The following is a 21,174-nucleotide window of genomic DNA, read 5'->3' as shown; positions in this document are numbered from 1 at the left end:
CTGGTCTCTGTCCTCTCTCTTCTCTGTCTGCACTCACTTCCTCTTGTATCTCATAGCTTTTAATACTGTCAGTGAGTGGAAAACCCTCAGTGTTATATTTAGACCTTGATCTTCTCCTCTAAACTCCACACTGATATAACCAACTACTTACTTTATATTGCTCCCCTTGGGTGTATCTAATGGGCCTCTCAACACTCACATATCCAAAGTCAAAATAATTTCCCCCGTAACCTGCTTTTCCCATAGTTTCTCAGTTCCACTAAATGGCAGGTCTATCGTTTAGTTGCTCAGATCAAAAACCTTTATGTCATCCTTGACTCTTCCTGTTCTCTCATACTCAACACCCAATTTATCAAGTCTTTTTTTAAAATTGCCATTTCTTGGTTAGTATCCTTATCTTCAGGTGGCTCTAAGACTCGATCTAAAATATAGGTCACTTGGTGGCTCTCTGGCAACCATTCCAGTCCTAGTGGAGAGTAAACTCTATCTCCATTTTCTAGCAACTGGCTCGGGTCCTGCTTCTAATAGGATGGACCACGTGGAACCCCAACACCACTGCTCTCTGACTTTGCTATTGATTGAACCCATGCAGCTTTCCCATATGCTGGATTGGTTTATGTCAGATGTTGCCTGTCGCCAAACAAGGCTGCATTTGCCTTGATGAACCTCTCAGTACCTGTTGCACTCCAAAGATCAAGATGGAGTAATGCAGGTAAAACTAGTGACTTGACTCCTCTGCTAACATACTCTTCCTGCAGGGTTTTCTCCTCTGTGGCCTGTCCTCTTTTCATCCTATGTTCTTTTTTTCTTCCTTCTCCCTACATCCTTGAAAACTGTGTTAAAATCTACTTCTGAGTAAGTGGGACGTCCCATTGTTCACATACACTTTGGTCTAAAGTAGTAAATACATATATCATTTTCTCCAAGTGTGTTTTTACTTAAACCCTTGCTTTTGTTAGAGAATGAAAAATTTGTTCCTATAAACAGGATTTGAGACATTAGTATGCTGGTGAATTTGATTTAGGGCACAAACAGTACAGAGATTCATTCCTCTTTCCCTAAACTCACATCAAATAGGTGGCTGCATACCTTGCATACACACTAGGTGAACCTTGGCCAGAACTCTACCTGTTGGGCTTGGGCGCAAGGAGACGGTGACTCATAGAGGCAGCTGATAGAAAAGAGGGGATGATTTCAACTACATGGGTTGAGAAAAGTTTACAAACTCCTTCTCTATAGAAAGACAGGTAGCTGTGTCCTCTTCCTTTCACATACTTTGTGATTCTTTCCTTTCAACTTTAAGTTGTTTCTTAAAGTTCATTAAATCAGGTGTCTTTTGTATAAAAATATTTACTGTTGATGAAGTAATATATGGCAATTTTCTATGAGTAATATAGCCCACATTTACCTTTTTGCCTTTTTCTATTTCCTTGAAGCCTCACACTAATTATCTAATCCTATTTTTAGGAATCTGAATCTCGAACTTTCTGAGGAGAGCGTCCGGGCTTCTGAGTTCCTCCCAGGTAATGAGAAAATATGGAAAAGTCCTATACTGCCCAGATTAGAATTTCACTATGACTGTCAATTTTAGATAACCCCTTTTTTGTGGGGGGAAAAACGTTAAAGGTCTGGTAGGAAATTTCATAAAAAATAAAATAAAATTGACAATGAAAGCATTTTTTAAAGTTATATGTACTCTTCAACACTCTGTTTATTATTGAGAATTAGCCTAACCACAGACAGAATAAGAGACAGATGCCAGTCTAAGCAGACAAATGTTTCCAAAATAAGATATTGCCTATCAGCAGAAAATGTTTTACTTGATAGACTGACTTGATAGTCTTAACAACACAAACAGTTGGATGCAAAAGAAAACGTGTGTATTGCCAGAAAACATTTTCTAGAGATAAACGCTTGTTGCAAGTAGTACATGCTTAGAAAAATCTTTCATTTTGGCCAACTGAGGCCACCACATGTTTTAAGATGTCATCCATTATTTCAGTGTTAAGAGCGCCCCCTGGTGTGATTGTATAATCATATGTTTATGAGAAATTTAGACACTTTTAAAATCGCATTTTGCTATTATATGGTGATGGGCCTTCTTTTTATGCTAGATTGGCTTGATCAGTGTGGTGTGTAACTATCTAGAAATACGCGTTTAATTTATTTCTTGCCCTTATCCGTGGTTATTTCTAGTGTCAGTGGTCAGCTTGAAAGGAGAACTTGGGACTATCCCTAAACTTCTTCAGTTCAAGATAATGACCTTAATGTATCATTGAGTAAGTGTTAAATTATATACTGAGATAAACTTTTACAGGATAATCAAATTCTTTCTGGTAATAACTTTAAGTGGCAAATTGCTGTGAAAAGTTTCTCTGTGGTAAACTTATGGCCATTTTAATAATTAAACATGAGAATTCAGTTATTACATTTTGTTTTTGAAATATCCATGGTGTGAAAAAATAAGCCAAGTTTTGAGATAGTCTTACAATCCAGCAACCCTCCTACAGCTGTAGAACTTGCAAATATAAACATGATAATTCATCCATGAATCATAAATAGAGCTCTCCTGTATCCCCTGAAATCACCCCCACCCCCATAAATTATCATTCAAAATTGGCAGTGGGGTACCTATTTTATAACTGTCATTTTTCCTTACATTTAATTTTTAGTCCTTTGGGAACAATTAAACCATCCTTGCAAAGTGAAAGAGTGCATAATATTCTAAACTACATTTCTGTATATTTGATAATTGCAATTATATTTCCCCCTACTGTCTCTTCTCCAGAATAAATTTTCTTGATTATTTTAACTATTTCTCATAGGTTCTATCTTCTAAACTTGATCATTTACAGGGCTGTAGTACTGAGTTGTTTGCTGTAGACTGCTTCTGTTTTCATTTTCTTCTCTATGCTTCTTCTCTCATTTAATTCTGAAGCCAGAAGCTTATCACAGTATTTACATTAAGTCCTGGCTTGTTGGGAGGGTATCTTCTAAAACGTAGAATAAAAAAAAACTAGAGCAATCTACTGTCTACCATAGTAGACCTGTGTTTGAATCCTGGTCCTCATATTTACTAGCCTTGTGACCTTGGACAAGTCATTGACCCTCTCAGAGCCTCAATCTCTCCTCCTGTAAAAGAGGAATGCAAATCACTACTTCGCAGGATGTTAATTCATCCTTTATATTAATATGTATTTTAGACTTACTATATGCCAGATTTGGGGTGGGTGCCTCATGAGCATTTGCTTCTCACAACAATTCTGTGAATGAGGTGCTATTATATTTATATTATTGATGAGGCTTAGAGAAGCTAAGTAACCTGATAAGCGCAAAAGCCAAGATTCTAATCTCCCAATGCACAAACATAAAGGAAACCAATCTTTTGAAAAAGAGGAAATGCATCCTTTAATTCTTGTGTGGAAATCAGAATTGCTTTGGGCATTTATTTTTCTATACAATTTTTTCAAACCAGGCAGTGCATTAAGGGATTTTTTTGTCATTAGCATGGTTGAGTTGGTAAGAGCAGTGACAAGGACTATTGGGTTAGTGAACCTTAAGGCACCTTTATGCATAATATAAAGATAGGATAATAGAATGCTAATTTTAGAAACTGTTGCATGCTTTCAACTCACTGTTTCTGTTGTTTTTCTCTGGACCTTGGGCCATAATCTATTCCTATGTGCATTGCTATTTTATTTAAGTATCTAATTGCTTGGATTGGCTTTGTGAAGCCCATATCATTTTCCTTATGGTTTAAGAATTTTTTCCTGATATTTTAGATACCAGATTTTATTCTTTAATTGCTTCGAGGCCAATGTAATAAGTTTCTCCTTTTGTTAATAAGTCATTTTGAAGGCTACTAAGTAACTCACCATGGAAACATGGTGTGAACAGGCCTGTTCTTTGCTTAATAAAATCCGGTGTTTCACATTATTCCCTTGGTCCTCGAGATTTGCTCTAGGAAGTAGGCTGTTCAACCAAGGTTCCTCAATGGCTGAGTGACTGTTTTCTTGTTCAAGTTGCCTCATGTTGTGCTGGGGTCAGGTGTGTAGGCATTAATATGAACAGGTGTGTATGGTATTATGTCTTACTAAGGTAGTGCGTTACCCCCCCCCACACACTGTCCTTAGGAAAATTGGCTCAATCATCGTTAGTGAATCAATAAATGAGAGAAGTGGGGGTTGTCTTAGTTTTCTACCCTCATTTCTGCCCCGTCTCTACAATTGTTACCCTTTCCTGCCCACCACACACACACACACACACACACACACAGGCACACACACACAGGCACACACGCATAGCATTTGGTGAATGTGTTCTTTAACTTTGACTTGTTTAACGTCTGTGCAATCAGTCCCTGTTTTTCCAAATCTTCTGATTTGTTTTGGGTTAGGGCCTCATATTTTTCACTTAAACAATTGAAATAGTCCTTTGACTGAATTCCCTGTCTCCAAAGTTACCTGTCTCCAATAAACTGTCCCCAGTGGGACCAGGATAATTTTCCTGAAGTATAGAATTAATTTAGCTTAAAATCATTCAGTGTCTCATTTTCCAAAAAGACTCTTTGGTTCTTGCTTACCTCTCTTCTAATTTGTCTCACTACCATTGTCCTCACGCTTTGAATTCTGTGCTTTGTGCCACTGAAAAAATTCCAAATCTCAGAATGCTTTTTGCTTTCTTTGCCTCCCTGTGCCTTTATGTGCTCACTCTCTATGCCAGTAACCCCCTTCCTCACCTGTTTGATGAGCTCCACTTTTTCCTTCTGTGACGGTCCTTCCGTGACTAAACTCGCACTCCACAAGCACACACTCAGTCTGAGATAAGTGCCTTTTCAGTGGACCATTGTAAGACCCTATGCTCACTTCTGTCATTGCAAGGTTCAGTTTAAAGTGGGCAGCGTGAGGCCAAGAATTATGTTATATTACTCAGTGTATCACAGTGCTGGGTATAGAGAAAGTGCTTGGGGAAACTTTATTTATGAAGCCCATGAAGATGCTGAATGAAAATAGAAAGATACTGTGTTAGGAGTCCCATTAAGCCCATGCCTCAGTCAGGCTTTACAACTGGTAGATCAAAGTGCCTGACTCCCGTCAGCCATTACTGGGTGGGATGGTGAGCCAGCCATCTGCTGACTTTATATGCTCTCTTCCATTTACACTGACTTTCTCCCAGCAGTCATATACTCCTCTGGGCACCAAACTACGCCTCTGTGACAGAGAGTTATTGTGGCTTACTCAATATTCATTCTCCTCTCCTTCTTATGTACAGAGTCCCAATATTGTTGCAGGCTAAAGAAAAGCAAAAAGAAAAAAAACCTACAAGCCTCTCATTTTCTCATCCTCTTTGTTGTTATGGGAGACAATCTGCCATAATTCTGTCCAGTGAAATATAAAAGAAGTCTGATGGAACTTCTGGGAAAGTTCTGCTTTCTTGTTATAGATGTTGCCTCATCTTCTTTTGGGCCTTTTCTTTCTTCCTCATTCCTGAAAGGTGTACATGATGACTAGAACTAGAGCAGCCACCTTGCAATCTTGAAAGGCCGGGAATGTTACTGTGATTTTAGCCTTGACATCCTTGAACTTCAAAATTGATACTAGCAGTTTCCTTCCTTTGACTTCTCATTATGTGAGAAAAATTCACTGTGTCATGTTTAAGCAGTTGTTATGTGGGTTTTCTGTTGCGTCAGCTGACTCAGTTCCCTAACTGATACTCATTAGTATCACGGTCAAAATGAATGCATTAAAAGTTAATGGTGTAAGTTTCTCACCTCTCTACCTATATTTTATATTTGTTAACTCAACAACCATGTATTTAGACCTACTGTCACCGTGTACTACTCTAGACACTAACATATAAGGACTGGAACACGATTCTTATGCAGACGGCTTACGGTCTCGTGCAGACTCAGAAACATAAAATTAATTATAATATACACTAGAACATAAGATAGAATATATAGTATGGTAAGCACCACAGTAGGTATATGTAGAAAAATCTAAAGGTAAATTTAAGAGAGTATCTGCAATTTGATCAAGATCTCCTAAAAATATTAAAAGTTTTAAAATCAGAGAAATAACTCTCTCATCTGGGATTTCAGGCACCCTGGACAGCACTAATTCCTTGTGCCTTTACAATGACACAGTGTAGGTGTTCACCTACTTTTATGTGTCAGCCTTACTGCCTCTTACTAATAATTAAAATGAACACAGTCTAAGAGACCAGAGATAAAATCCACACTTTGAACTACTGACAGGCTGTCTTTGAAAAGTCAAATTGGTGAAAAGCAATCTGTGGAGAAGGAGGGGCAAGAAATGACACAGGACGTTGCCAAGGATTCTATTGACACAGACTGAAGCAGTAAGCCAAGAGCTGTGACAAGGAAGGCAATAAACAAAGAACTAAAGCTCAGTGGTTGAAAGGCAAGAGTTAGTTAAGGGAGAAAGACATCAAAACATCAGGCAGCCAACAGCCCGGAACAAACTCACAATGAGGGAGGGCTAGGGAACAAGCCTCCTCAAGAGAGCACAGAAATAGGCTGCTCTACTCCGGGACTCTCGGCAAAGTCTGTGAGGAAAGCCAGAAGCAGACCATAATAAGGACACTATTTATAAAATCACAGAGACTGAAAAGAATTAAAATGAGAAAATGGTATCAAAATAAAGCATAAAAATTATAATCAGTTGATATTTTGAAAAGGCAATAAGTGCTCAAAGAACCTGATTCAGAAAGAGGGTCCAAGGACATTGGCATTGATTTCAGTGCTTGATCGTGAGGTGATTTTTTTTTTTTGGTATGGATTTGAAGTGAAAGGAAAAGCCCCAGGAAAGGCAAAATCAATGTGAAGTAAAATTTCTGGGATTGGGCCAGATTCCGAATTCTCAGGTCTTGGGATAAGCTATAGTAGGAAATTTGAGCACATTACCATTTCTTCTCACTGTGACGCAGGGTTTTCCCAGAAGATGAATGAGAGGAAAGCTGCCAATGATCCAGGTTTGAATAATAAGGACTGACCATCTCAAGTCTAGCACACACTTGAGAGAAGCTATGAATACCAATAAGGCATGAGGACATGTTTGTGCAATCACAAAATGCTCCACACTTCTACTCTACCCAGGATTAATGGACCAAGTTATGCTTTGTTGCGTGACCACCAGGGTCTGGTAGAGAATTATAGATACTCTCTATGGCACAAGTCCAATCTGCCTGAGAAAACAGAGAACAGTTAACATAGATAACAGATATTTTGGCTTCTATGACCGTATTGCATCTGCACTCTTCATCTAATGAGGAATACTAATTACTTCATCTAACGAAATTTGACTGAGAGTGGTTTTCTGAAATATATATGTTATGTATTGTTTGTATTTTATATATTTTTTAATCTGAAATACATTAGATCACTTATAGTATTATAATATGTAATAATAATGTATAATATAATATTACAAATGATCTAAATTATTTCCATTGTAAGACATATAAGTAGTTCATTCATGATGATTTTTTTTTTTACTTTGAAAGTGCTACCTCTGAGGCAGCATAACTATTTCACATGATGTCAAAGCCATGGAATATGGATGTCACCTAAATACCTTTTAACTTGCCTTCATAATTTCATGCTGATCTAGAATGTGTAAATTCAACTAAATTTTTCTGGAAGCTATTTTGCTTGTAGTTAGCAGGCTGCTTTGCTTCATCTGTGAAACATAGTAATGTACTTGCAAAGAATATGCTGTTTTCCAGATTTATATTCTAGGCCTCCAGGATTCATTAAATACCCATGTTCCCCTTACCCATGTCTTCTTTGTTGAGAATAATTTCAGTTATTTTGACCTCAGTCTTCTCGTATCTCTCTTCATTCATAAATCTATTCTATGATTTATTATTATTATTGTCCTTCTCCATACCTTACCTTGCTCTTTGGTATTTCTGAAATGTGGCAACGAACAGCATGAGGCAGTATAGGAACACATAAAGCAAAATGTTACAGAAAAATCCTTCATGGATATTTAATTGTCATTACTTTTCTGAGAGCACCATCTCATCCTGATGATGAATCCAATTCCCAAAATCATATAGTCTTGATTTTTATAAACAAATGTATGATTATAGTGAGCCATTAATATTTGATGAATATGACTTGAAGATTGCATTAGATTTCCAAAAGAGATCAGGGACATATAATAATTAAGAGTTAGTTATGAATTTGCAATGGAGTTTGATTTAAAGAGATTTTTTTTTAACTTTTCAATATCCTCATTAGATTATTTATATAGGAAGAGTTTTTTTTCTACCAATAATTTTCATCTATAGAAAAACCAAGTTAATTATTTTCATTCATTTATATCTATACTTGTATGTTTGGGTTAGATCTCTTTTCTGTGTTGCACAGCTTTCCCTAGGTGAATCTGATGTACACCAGTATATGAGAACATTCTAAAATATTCAATAAAATTATGCAGAGTGACAATTGTTATAATGAGATACTTAGAAATGTGTTTAAGGTCTATCTTGGCTTCAAATTCAATATAATTGCAAAGTATGGGTTATGGACTGAATGTTTGTATTCCCTCCAAATTCATATGTTGAAATCCTAACCTCCAATGTGATGGTATTAGGAAGTAGGGCCTTTGGGAGGTACTTAAGTTTGGATGAGGTCATGAGAGTGGAGCCCCCAGTAATGAGATTAGTATTAAAAGTATAAGAATTACAATTAGTAGAAGAAGAGGAAGAGAGTAGAGCTCTATGTGAGGACACAGTGAGCTAGCACACACTGCAAGCCAGGAAGCGAGCTCTCACCAGGAACCAAATCTTCTAGCAGTTTGATCTTGGACTTTCCAGCTTTCAGAACTGTAAGAAATAAATTTCTGTTATTTAAGCAACCCAGTCTCTGGTATTTTGCTGTATTATAGTGTCCTGAGCAGGTTAATGAAGTATGAATTGGAACCCAGAAACAATTTAAAGAATTTCAAATCTTTTTCTAGCTAAGGTTGGCTACTAAATTCACAGTTGCCTTTAAGTATCAATAAAGAATGGTAACCAAATGACCAATAGTGGGCACTACTGAAATGATGACCTATTAGGAAATAGCATGTTTGGAAAATGTCGTGCAGATAGTCTCTGTAACTAAATTGCAGAATGGAAAAACTTGGTTAAACAGAATGCCTAGAGAACGGTATTCTAATTAATTGGCTCTTTGATAAAAGTTGAGCTGAATGTCCTTTGTGACTTAGTTGTTGTTGAAAATCTTCTACTAATGCTATCCTTATCTTTTCTCTCTTAATATCAGTCATAACTGGATCTTTCTTTGCATTTGGAAACTTCTACTCTGTAGCAGATTTCTCGTTCTATAGTACTATAGAGGGATAAAAATGAAGAAGGTATAGGCATTTGTCATGCAACTCTCTAATATCAGCTTTTTGTGTGTATGATTTGCCATTTTATGTCACTAATGGAATACAGAAAATTCTAGATAACTAAAATGTTCAGTTAATGGTTTTATTGAAGAAAAGACTGTTTCAAATCTCAGTTGTTAAGTGTTTTCCAATAGTTGAATTTATAATGGAGAGATCGACACTTTCATCATAGTATTTATTAGATAGTCTGGAGAAAGAATGTAAAGGAGGATTTAGGAGATTGACATAGTATAAAATAAAGTATTTAAAATTTATCCTGATTCTGCCTCCTATTTTTTGAAGTGAATGTAGATCTAAACAGAACTCTATCTATAGTTTATGTTCTACATATACCACAGCAGTGCAGTACTAAATACTTATTCAGTGCTGGGCATTGAGTGTAATGGTATAAGCATACACACATACTCATATATAAAATCTCATTGTTACATATTTTATATAATTTAATTTCTATAACAGCCTAATAAAATTAATACGTTTGTGAAATTAACATGAGTTTGTCTGTTTGTGGCTGTGTGAGTGTGAGTGTTCAGAGCAAAAGTCAACAAAATGGTTCTATTTTATTATCAAGTGGAATATATATTTTTTTATTATTGTTGTTAGTTAAGCCTGTTCTAAAACTGGAGTAAATAAAATTGAAACTTAATTGAACTCTCTTAGAAATGAAGTGCTTGAGATACAGACTGTCAGAAGCATTCTAGGATGCTTTAGAATCAGGTAGAAAAGAAATGAGTTCATCAACTGGATAAGTACAAATTAATTAACTTTAGAATGGCAGTCAGTTGTTATAAACCACTTTTTGTACACTCTTTTTGAAACATTGTTTATTGTGGTAAAATATATATGACAAAATTTTCCATTTTAGCCATTTTTTAGTGTACAATTCACTGGTATTAATTTCATTTATAATGTTGTGCAGCCATCACTACTATCTATTTCCAAAACTTTTTCATCACTCCAAAGAGAAACTCTACCCATTAAGCAGTAACTCTCCATTTCCCTCTCCCCTAAGACCCTGGTAATCTCTAATCTACTTTGTGTTTTTATGGATTTGCCTATTCTAGATATTTCGTATAAGTAAAATCGTACAGTATTTGTCCTTTTGTATCTGGCTTATTTCACTTAGCATACAGTTTTCAAGGTTCATCCATATTGTAGCGTGTCTCAGAACTTCATCCTGTCTTATGGCTGAATAATATTCCACTGTGTATACCCACTGCATTTTGTTTATTCATTCACTGTTGATGGACACTTGGGCTGTTTCCACTTTATTATTGTTTTTAAAGTGTCTATATTTCTTAAAATAAGACCTTTTATTGAGCTAAATCTCAGAGCCTTTTAAAGATCTTTAAGAACTCTTTGGAAACCTGGATCTGCACTGAAGCCAACATGTTAAAATGAATATATCCCAATTAAATGTTACTGTATCTAAATATGAAGTGAGTTAAATTGTTTTCTAATTGACATACAAAATTTTATAGATATTTACTTAAAAATCATTCGTTTTAATTATGTAGTTTTCATACTTTAGTGTTGATATATTTATATTTTTTATACCTTACACATTTTCAAAGGCTCTTGAAAAAACTTGTGCCCTAAGATATAAATGGACTTATATTACCTAACGCATTTAAGGCTGGGTTGATAGCTGGGTTTTCTTTAAGAAGCTACAGCCTATGTAGTCAGTTTTATCCAGTGAAAGCCGTTTCTTTCACTATTTCTAAATTCACTCAGAGGACTAGGCAGGCTTACTTGTCTCCAAATGCAACCATCAGACCTTTCTTCCACCACCATTCTCCAGTGGTTCCCCTTAGCCTGAGTGAGGATGTGTGTGTATGTGAGATGTGTCTGTGTATCTCAAAACGGTTATTTCATTTTTTTGATTTTGAAAGTTGTCCATTTTCATCATAGGATGTTTACAAACTAGAGGAATATTTGGTTTGCTAACTTTGCTGTTATAAACAATGTTGCAACAAATAGTTTTGTGCATATAGTTGTGTCTGTGTGCAAGTATACCTGAAGGTAAAAAAATATGTGCTTTTGTAATTTGGATAGACACTTCCAAGTTTTCCTTTATTAAAGTTATACTGTCATACACATTCCCACCAGCAATATGTGAGAAGACTCATTTCCTTACACCGTCCTCATCAGCACAGTGTGTTATCAAATTTTTAAGTTTTTACCAATCTATTAGATGAAATGATGTTTTCAGTATACTTTTATTTCTCTTATTATGATTGAGAATATTTTCATGTTTAAGAACCATTCATATTTACATTTTTATGAATTATCGGTTTGTATACTTGACCATTTTTCTTTTGAGGGATTATTTTTTTCCAATTATTTTATTGAAGTCATAAAGGTTTATAACATTGTATAATTTTGGGTGTACATTATTATTTATCAGTTTCTGTATAGACTGCCTTCTGCTCACCACCAATAGTCTAATTTTTTTTTTTTTTTTAAATATATTGCTGGTGAGATGTTCTTTTAGTCCCCGGTGATTATCTTGCAGAGGGAATGCCCACACTGTGGTTTCCTTCCCCCTGAGAGAGTTTCTCTCAGGATCCACCCTGGGTCTACTTGTTGGGTTTTTTTTTGAGGAAGATTGGCCCTGAGCTAACATCTGTTGCCAATCTTCCTCTTTTCTTTTTCTTTTTTCTCCCCAAAGCCACAGGACAGAGTTGCATATCCTAATTGTCCTTTTAGTTCTTCTATGTGGGATGCTGCCTCAGCATGGCTTGATGAACAGTGAGTAGGTCTGCACCCAGGATCTGAACTGGTGAACCCTGGGCCGCCAAAGCGAAGTGCGGCAACTTAACCGCTATGCCACTGGGCTGGCCCCACCAATAGTCTAATTTTTATCCGTCACCATACATATGTGCCCCCCCACCCCCTTTGCCCACCCCCCAACCCCCTTCCCCTCTGGTAACCACTAATCTGTTCTCTTTATCCATGTGTTTCTTTATCTTCCACATATGAGTGAGATCATGTAGTATCTGTCTTTCTCTGTCTGGCTTATTTCTCTTAACATCATACCCTCAAGGTCCATCTGTGTTGTTGCAAATGGGACGGTTTTGTCCTTTTTATGGCTGACTAGTATTCCATTGTATATATATACCACATCTTCTTTATTCATTCATCTGTAGAAAGGCATTTGGGTTGCTTCCACATCTTGGCTATTGTAAATAATGCTGCATTGAACATAGGGGTGCATGAATCTCTTTGGATTGTTGATTTCAAGATATTTGGATAAATACTCAGAAGTGGGATAGCTGGATCATATGGTATTTCTATTTTTAATTTTTTGAAACATCTCCATACTGTTTTCCATAGTGGCTGCACCAGTTTGCGTTTCCACCAGCAGTGTACAAGGGTTCCCTTTTCTTCACATCTTCTCTAACATTTGTTATTTTGTGTCTTGTGATTATAGTCATTCTAATTGGTATAAGGTGATATCTCATTGTAGTTTTGATTTGTATTTCCCTAATGATTAGTGATGTTAAACATCTTTTCATGTGCCTGTTGGCCATCTGTATATCTTCTTTGGAGGAATGTCTGTTCATATTAAGGGATTATTTTTTGAAAGATTTGGAGACTTGCACTTTGCCTGTGATATTAGTTACCATTATTTTTCTCAATTTGCTTGTCTTTCGATATTATTCCTGTAGGATTTCGCCATTCATGAATTTTTTAATGAAGTTAAGTTTTTTCTTGTCTGCTTTTGGTGGACAGAATGGCTTCTGGGTGAGATTATTTTAAACATTTCCATGATTTCTTTTAGTAATTTTATGCACATTCATGTTATATACTTAAATCTTTGATTTATGGAGAGTTTATCCTGTTGGACTGATGAGACAAAGTCACAGTCAAGGTGAAGAAGAAAAGAGTTGGGAGAATAGTTAAAATAAAATACCATGAAAGAAGGATGGGTCAAAAGCAATCAAATTGGCAACCTAGTTGTCCTATATCTTTTATTGAAAAATCCGTCTTTTTTACATGAATGTGCAATGCCACCTTTATCATATACACAACCTCCAAATGTGTTGTTTATTTCCAGAGCTTTTTATGCTATTGACATCATATATTCATGCTTAGCACTACAGTGATTTAGTTGTTGTAGCTGAAGATATGTTTTAACATTTGAGAGAGATATTGTTCCCATATTTCTTTTTTTGTCTTTTAAAAAAAATTTCCCATCTTTTTGTGCTTTTTTGTTTTACTGTCTGAACTCTAGAATCAGCATGTCTAGTTCTCCAAAACAAAACAAAACAAAACCTGTTGGCATTTTTAAATTGGGGTCATATTACATTATATTTTGACTTAGAAAGAATTGTCATCTTTATGATGTTGAGTGTTTCCACCCAAGAATATGTATATCTTTCCATATTTATCTTATTTTTATCTTTCAATGATTTTAATGTTTTCTTCCTAAAGAATTCACGTATTTTTTGTGAGGATTTTGTTGTCGTCTGTTTGATTACTTTTTCTGGATTTCTTAAGCATTTTACTCCAGTTATTCTCCTAACTCTTTCCTCCTTCACCTTTTCTGTGACCTTGCTTATCAGCCCTACAATTTATAGCTACATCTTTATACTCTTCTTTTGAACTGGATTTTTGTCTTCAAACTTAAAATATTTTCATGAAATTCCAGTTTGCCAAACGAAAAACACTCCCTGTAACTCATCATGTCTTCAACATTCACATTCTTGGGCACACTCCTTTCTTTTTTCTTAAATTGCTGTTATCTATAAAGATTAATATCTACATAGACTGGAGTTTCTCACAATTCACTTATTTATTTATCCTTTCTCATATGGTTTTTGTTCTCAGAACTATTAAATTCACATGATTATAAAGTGACGTAATAGTCTCATAGTCATCAATTCCCATCAATTTTTCTCTCTGTTCATCTTGCTTGTTCACTCTTCCTGATTTGATACTATTTATTGGCTCTTCTTTCATGAAACCTTTCCCTTAGATTTAGTGACACTGAGTTCTGAGTTGTACTTCTCCTTCTAAATCTTAATGCAAAAAGTGTATGATCTCTAGGAACCTGTATTTTGACTCTGCTTTTTCTGTACTTTCTTCTTTGGAATGTCATCTTTTCTTTTGAATTCTACTTTAAGAATATGCCTCCCAATGCCCAGAGAAACATTGAAGCCATATGTGAAAGACGGTGGAAACTTTTCAGACAAGACTCCTAACTTCCTGTGGCGCAGAGTCCCTCCCTCCTCCTACGTTCTTACTAGGCTTTACACAAGCAAGAAATAAACATTTATTGTCTTAAGCCACTTAGATTTCAAGGTTTTTCCATTACAGCAGCTGGTATTACCTTAACTAATACAATTGCACTTTGAACATTTCCCTTTAAAGATATCTGAGATGCTTCAAACTCATTATGTCCAGAATACATTTTCTTATCTTCTAAACCTGATGTCTGGAAAGGAAAAACTCTCCTGTTTCCTTTGCATTATTCTGCTGCTCTGGCCACCAAATATGTGAGTTTTTCCCCCACACTAACCAATTCTCTAACATCAGCGTGATGTCCTACAATTCAATTCAATCCTAACACTAACCGGAGTTAGCACAGACTGCACAGGTTAAGGTCTCAGTCCCACAAGACTTCCCCCACTTCAGGAGCCAGATCCAAGTAGTAGGTCCCTAGGTTACCTACGACTTCTGTCTGAGTTGGCTACAAATCAGAGGTTCCCATGATACCCTCCTCATGTTTGATAATTTACTGGAGTGGCTCCCAGAACCCAGGAAAACAGTTTACTTACTATTGCTGATTTATTATAAAGGATATTTTAAAGAATACAAATGAACAGCCAGATTAAGAGATACCTAAAGCGAGGTCTGGAGGGGTCCCAAGTATAGGAGCTTCGGTGACCGTGGAGTTGGGGTGTGCCACCCTCCCTGCATGTTGGATGTGTTCACCAGCCTGAATGCTCTCTGAACCCTGTATTTTGGGATTTTTATGGAAACTTCATCATGTGGGCATGATCAGTTATTAACTCAATTTCCAGCCTCTCTCTCCTCTTCAGAGAATGGGGGTGGGGTTGAAATTTCCAAACTTCTAATCATGGCTTGATCTTTCTGGTGACCAGCCCCCATCCAGGAGCCACTGAGGGTCACCTTATTTAAACAAAAGATGTTATGTCACCCAGGAAATTCCAAGGGAGTTAGGAGCTCTGTGTCAGACACTCCTATCAATCCACAATTCCAAAGGATTTAGGAGCTCTGTGTTAGGAACTGGAGTCAAAGACCAAATATTAGCAGGAACCTGGAGCAGAGACCAATATATATATTTATGATTATTTCACACCCAATATTCCTCCTTTTCCCTCTTCTTATTAATGAATAAAGTATACTACCAGTCACCTAGACCAAAAAAATCATTCGTTTTAACTTCTTATTTCTGATCTCTCTCACATAATTTCTTTCTGTTTCCTAGAAAATCTTCCCCATACACATTTGTTCCTCTTCTCTCCATTTGTCTAGCATCTCCTCTATTTCAGACTCTCATTATCTCTTGATAGGACAATTGTCATAACTTTCTAACCAGTTTCCCTATTTCATTTCTTCTCCATGCTCTTCCCATGCGACTGATTAGTATCCCAAACTGTTTCTGATATGCCATTACCTTTTACCCAAACTGTATTAATAAAGTTCAAATTCTTTATCTATGATATACCCTTCAACTTATGCTGTCTTAGAGCTTGTGGCTCCGCATATGGTACAATGTATTGTGTCAACAGAAATGGTGCAGTTCCTTTACCTACTCGTTATTTTCCTTCTGCCCTTTGTTCTCTTTACTTGGAATATCTGCCCCACCATCTCACAATTTTTGAAATCTCCCTAACTTCAAGGTCCAGCTCAAATGTTATTTCTTCCACAAAGCTTCTCTGAACCCCTTCTTTAATAATTTTGTTATCCTCTAAAGGATGGAGTGTCGTTTAGGACACATTGCTTTCCTTATAGTTATTCTTGTTTGCCTTCTCTCATCCGGTAGAGACAGCTTCATGATGACACTCTTTCGTCAACTGTCACTAATAGAATTTTACCTGAAATAAAAGTATCAACAGTTTTTGGAAAAGAGTAAAACTCGGTGTAAGCTGAGGTAGAAAATAGATGTTCAAGGGATTTGTAAATGGATTATTCTTAGACAACGTAAGATACCTTACTTCACCGTCACCAAGTGATTGTTATGAAATGAGAGACGTTATTACCTTATAATGTTCAACTAAACTGAATCACGAAACTTGACATATTTTTCAATTTAAAACAAGATGAGTCTTGGCAGTATGTCACACACCATGAAAAATAAATATATTCTCTTTATAAAGAAAAAGTTCTGATAAAATGATCCTTTGATGTTCCCCAACGAACGCTGTATCCATTTTGATATGCAGAAAGATAGTAATCCAAAACACATGCTTAGAATACTGGTGGTGTCTTCAAAGTCTAGGCTATCATTTGAGAAGGAAGTTATAGCTCAGATATAAGGATATGGACAAAACAATATGAAAGTGTTGAGAAGCATGAACATACACAAATACATTTTTACTTTGTGTGCAGAGACTTAATTATACTTCTCTGATATCAATCTGTGCAAGGCCTCTCTCCTTTTATTTTTTCATAATTATCTCTTTTACTTGATTCCTCATCTACTGGCATTCCTGTCCCTTCCTACTCATATTAGACATTTAGGCTATCTTTGAAAATTATATAGCATTACTCTGCATATGTATGTGTTCATTTGTTTTTAGTTTATGTAAATCATTTTGATTCATCTTATTCTGTTTAATAGGTTTTCTATTCAGCACTTTTTTCTTATGATTTATTAATTCTACTCTGTTCATCTAATTTTATTCTTCAGACTGTTGCCTTGAGTTCCATCTCATGCACATACCGCATTGTACTCGTCTTATCTCCTATGATTGACACTTTGTATTACCAGAAGAGGGTTTTCTAGGTCACATGCACATATAATTTCACTAAGTACTTCTTGATTGCTTTGCAGAAAGGCTGAATCAGTTTACAGGCCTAGCAGCAAAACGTGGCAGCTTAATTTCACCCTTACACTTTCTAACATTTGGTACTATCCAACTTGCTGATTTTTGTCAATTTGAAAACTGGCAATTTGAAATTTGTGTTATTTTAGTAGTGAAGATGAGCCTCTTTTTCATAGATGCAGCCTTTGTCCACTCTTTCTCTTGGGTTTCCTGTCTTTTCCTTGTTGATTTTCAGGAGTCTCTTGAACATTCTAGATTAATACTTTGTTAGTTTCAGACATTGCACACATCCCTTCTAGTCTTTAATCTTTATTTTAACTTTGCTCACAGTATTCTTCACTGAACAGAAATTCTTCTTTCTATTTTGTCAAATTCATTAGTTTTTTGCTTTATGTCTTTCTTAATCAAATTTAATAAAGTATAATTTATATATGGTAAAATGCATCCATGTTAAAGATAGTTTGATGAATTTTGACAAATGTATCCATCTGTGTGCTCCTCACCACAATCAGGATGTAGAAAATTTCAATCACCCTAGAAAGTTGTCTTGTGACCCATTGTAGTCAATTTCTGCCTTTGATCCCCAACCCAGGCAACCAGTGATCTGTTTTCTGTCACTAAAGATTAGGTTTGCTTCTTCTAGAATGTCATATAAATGGGATCATGCAGGGTGTATGTTCTGTGTTTTGAAAGAAATTAAAAGAAGAAAGTGTGTATATGTACATACATACATGCATGCATATACACACATACACACAGATATATATATATACAAATATACATGTACGTGCACATATATATACAGTTTGCACTTCTTCTTAAGTATCCGAGTTGCTATTTGGTATCATTTCTCTTTAATCCTCCAGACTTCCTTTAGCATTTCTTTTAGGGCAGATCTGCTGCTAATAACTCATTTTTTAAAAAAATATTTTTATTTTGGCTTTATTTTTGAAGGGTAGTTTCACTGGATATAGATTGATTCTTAGCTGAATTTTTTTTTTTTTTTTTTGTCCCGTACTTTGGACATGCCATCTGTTGACTTCTGGCCTCCGTTTGTGATATAAAAATCCTTCACTGATTATATCATTGTTAACATCTATATGATGTGTTATTTTTTCCCCTGCTTCCAAGATTTTCTCTTTATCTGTAGCTTTCAGAAGTTCACTATGAAGTACCTGAGTGTAATTTTCTTTATATTTATTCTCCTTGGTATTTGTTAAACTAGGATCTGCAAGGTGATTTTTTTTTTTTCTCTTTTTTTCCTTTATGCTAAATTTGGGAAGATTATAGTCGTTATTTCTTCAAATATTGTTTTCTTTCACTTTTGTCTCTGCTCTTAGAACTCCAGTGATGTGTACATTGAATCATTTGATATTATCCCACAAATCTTTGAGCCTTTATTCATTTTTCTTCCGTCTTTATTCATTCCATTGTTCTGTTTTCAAATTCATTGATTCTTCCTTCTTCCATCTTAAAACTGATGTTGATACTGTTTAGTAGATTTTACTTTTCAGTTATACTTTTCAGTTCCAAACTTTCCATTTCATTCTTTTTTATAGTTTCTGTTTCTCTGCTACGATTCCCTATTTTTTCACACATTGGATTGTATTTTCCTTTAAGTTTTGAATGTTTCCCTTTCTTTGAACATATTTTTATTAGCTGTTTTGAATTCTTTGCCTAGTATATCCAGCTTCAGTGCCCATTCAGAGTCAGATTCTATTAATTGATTATTTCATGAAAAAGGATCACAGTTTTTTGCTTTTATTTTTACTTTGTTGCTTGTCTAGTAATTTTTGATGGAAAAGTCGACATCATACATAATATGTTTTAGCAACTCAGAAACTGCTTTTTTCTTTCTATTATTATTATTATTTTGTCCTTCTCCTTTTCCTCACACGTTAACCTGTCTGGACGCAAATTGTGAAATCTATTTCTTCTGCGATGTTCAGCAGCTGATGTTTCTACTGATGTTTTTTCAGCTTCCAGCTGCTGTTGCTACTTCCCCACGCCCCCTCCTCCTCCTCCTCCTCTTCTTTTCCTCCTCCTCCTTCGTCCTTATTCTTTTTCCTTGTACCTCCCGGGCTTCTTACCTGAGCCTGAAATTTATCCATTAACCAAAGATTTTATGTGTAGAATTTATACTCAGATTCTGGGGCTCACCGAATCTGATAGCTTTTTCTTCACTTATTGACATAAATTTTATTTTTCTACTTTATTCTGTTATTGTGCATTACATTGGTTGGTTTTCAAATTAAAAGCAACCTCCGATTGTGAGGTAATATCCACTTACAAATGATTTATTTTCCTTTTTATACATTTTTGGATTTGGTTCATTAATATATTGTTAAGTGTTTTAGTGTTGATTTTTATGTAGTTTTCTTCTCCAAAAAATTGTAAGTCTAATTTTGGTTTCAGGGTAATGCTGGACTCAAGGAATAAGTTGTGATGTATTCTCTCCTCTCTTTGTAAAATTGTTTTTGCAGGATTGGTATTATTTATTTCCTATATGTTTGGTAAAATTATCTGTAAAGCAATTTGGCATAGAATAGTCTTTGTGGGGGGGTTTATAGTTAAAATGCATAAAAATTAGTTTATAGTTAAAATGCATTAAAATTTCTCTAGCATATATAAGGCTACTTAGTTTTACTATCTCTTCTTGAATCAGTGTTGATAACTTGTATTTCATAGGGAATATCTCCATTTTATCTAAATTGTTGAATTTATTGGTATAAAGTTATTAATAATATTCTCTTATTCTTTTAATATCTGTAGTGCTACTTCAATTTTGTTTCTGTTATTAGTAGTTTGTGTCTTCTATTTTCTTGATCAATCTAGCTAGATATTTTACAATGTTATTGATCTTTTCAATGAACCAGTTTTTTATTTCATTTATTTTGTCTTCTATTTTCCTATTTTATGTATTCCTCCCTTACTTTTATTACTTCTATGCATCTACTTACTTTGGACTTAATTAGCAATCATTTTCAACTTTTGAAAGTACAAGCATGTCATTGATTTTATACCATTTAAGATAAAATTTTCTTCTAAACTTCTTTAGGTGCATCTCAAAAATTTTGATATGTCGTTCTTCAACTTGTGATTTTTTTTTTTAACCCAGTAATGTGTCACTTTTTTGCTATAATTTTAAGGTAATTGTGTTGTGGTCATAGAACATAATCTTTGTAATGCAAGCCTTTTAAATTTACTCTGACTGGTTTTATGGTCCAACGTATGATCTATCTAATTGAATGATTGGGTGAAGTGTTCCATGAATGTCAGTGAGATCAAGTTGATTAATAGAGTTGTTCAAGTCTCTCCTATCCATAGTGATTTTCTGTTATTTAGTGTAACACTTGCTAGATCCTATGGTATGTATATGTTAAACCTTAAGAACCTGCCAAACTGTTTTCCAAAGTGGCTGTATCATTTTGAATTCCCACCATCAGTGAATGCGAGTTCCTGTTGCTTCACATCTTCACCAGATTTTGATTTTTCAGAGTTTGTTCATTTGTTTTAATTTTAGCCATTCTAATAGGTGTATAGTAATACCTGTTGTGGTTTAGTTTGTATTTCCTAATGTCTAAGAATGATGAGAATTTTTTATATGCTTATTTACCACCTGTAAAACTACTTTGGTGAAGTATCTGTTTAGATCTTTTTGCTTCTTTTTTATTGTGCAATTTCTTCCTTATTATATTGAGTTTTAAGAGGTTTTCATATATTCTGCATTCAAATCT

General features: G+C 35.2%; 1 protein-coding gene across 1 annotated transcript in view; it reads left to right on the top strand.

The window, feature by feature from the left end:
• The first annotated feature begins 1,467 nt into the window (after positions 1–1,467).
• Positions 1,468–21,174, top strand: part of COX7B2 (cytochrome c oxidase subunit 7B2) — an 84,205-nt gene continuing 64,498 nt past the window's right edge. Inside the window, exon 1 of the mRNA XM_004419029.3 lies at positions 1,468–1,523. The gene's annotated coding sequence lies outside the window, so the exon portion shown is untranslated. The remainder of the gene's footprint in view (positions 1,524–21,174) is intronic.

The sequence above is a fragment of the Ceratotherium simum genome, chromosome 8, assembly GCF_057802395.1.
Source record: "Ceratotherium simum simum isolate JZ-2026a chromosome 8, ASM5780239v1, whole genome shotgun sequence".
Taxonomy (NCBI): domain Eukaryota; kingdom Metazoa; phylum Chordata; class Mammalia; order Perissodactyla; family Rhinocerotidae; genus Ceratotherium; species Ceratotherium simum.
This window is presented reverse-complemented; position numbering and strand designations above follow the sequence as displayed.